Source organism: Chaetura pelagica, unplaced genomic scaffold (assembly GCF_000747805.2).
Source record: "Chaetura pelagica isolate M959 unplaced genomic scaffold, ChaPel_1.0 scaffold222, whole genome shotgun sequence".
Taxonomy (NCBI): Eukaryota; Metazoa; Chordata; class Aves; order Apodiformes; family Apodidae; genus Chaetura; species Chaetura pelagica.
This window is the reverse complement of record NW_009952711.1, coordinates 9909930-9911169: the sequence shown is the minus strand read 5'-3', so window position 1 is coordinate 9911169 and position 1240 is coordinate 9909930. Positions and strand designations below refer to the sequence as shown.

Here is a 1240-nt window from a genome sequence, read left to right as displayed (position 1 = left end):
TTGAGCACAGCAGGAAAAAGTGTATGGTATTTCCCCCCTCACCACCACCTCCTCTGCTAGAGGACAGGACCAAACCAGGCTGATTCAGTGTTTCTACCAGATAGCGTATGCCAAGAGGCTCCCACTGAGCATTGGCTAGAACTTAAAGCTGCCCTAAAGATAATATGCAATCCAAAATTGGAGATGGTGCAAAGATGCCACCTGCCCCAACTTGCAAAGTAAGCCTCTGGATGGGAGCCAGTCCCAGGGGCATGGGGTACTGCTGCTTATTCACATGTACGTGCTTATCAGATGGAATGTGGCTTTTCCAAGGTCAGAATTTTTATTCCAGAAAGCATAGGAGTGTTGGGTTATTTTCCCACTCTCCCCTCTGTAGATGCAATGTAGACTGGAAAGGAAAAAGATGAGTATGAGAAAAATCATACTTGCTTACAATTTTTTCTTATACAAATTTACTGCCTTAAGCAGCAGATCCAAGCCAAGATGAATCATGGAGTAATTTGGGTTAGAAGAGATATTAAAGATCATTTAGTTCCAACCCATAAACACCCCCCCTGCAGCTAGAGACATTAGTATCTGTGACACTGGACTGCTTGGATAAGCAGAGACTACACGGAAAGTTGAATCTTTTCCATGCACGGAAAAGAAAAAAAAAGCTGAGCTATAGCAGAGGATGGTTTCGATCCATCGACCTCTGGGTTATGGGCCCAGCACGCTTCCGCTGCGCCACTCTGCTGCTGCTGCAACAACTTCCTCTGCACCAGTCAGCTGGTTTAAGCACATGTTGTTATACAAAGACTCACCGTCAAGACGAGGCTTATTAATACCCTCCAGAAGAAACAGTGTTTCTCCATAACATGGTCTGTTCTGTTCTGGAAGGCTTTTCATGCGAGTCATTTCCTGTAAAGAGCCCGCTCACCCTCTGAAATTGAAAACCAAGACATTTTGCCAGAAGCTGTTCAAAAGTTTTCACCAAATAGGAAACTTTGACCTCCCAAGCCCACAGGCTCCTAATACAGGAAGCTGTGTTCTTCCCTTCAGATCTCCAGTCCAACAACAAACCTCACACTTGAATCCAACACTTTGCTGTATGATTTTTGTTGGGCACAGTGAACATAGTATTGAAGGCCTTTGTGTCAGAAAAATAGTTTAGAGAACAAAGCCACTGTCCAGTGGCATGAGATGACCATGAGAAAAACACCAACTGCCAGAATCAAACTGTTACTGAACTCAAAGCTCT

At 44.4% G+C, this 1240-nt stretch overlaps 1 non-coding gene across 1 annotated transcript; it reads right to left on the bottom strand.

The window, feature by feature from the left end:
- Positions 1-664: 664 nt before the first annotated feature.
- On the bottom strand, positions 665-736 carry TRNAM-CAU. Its single transcript has one exon. It is a non-coding gene; the product is annotated as a tRNA-Met (tRNA).
- Between the last annotated feature and the right edge of the window lie 504 nt (positions 737-1240).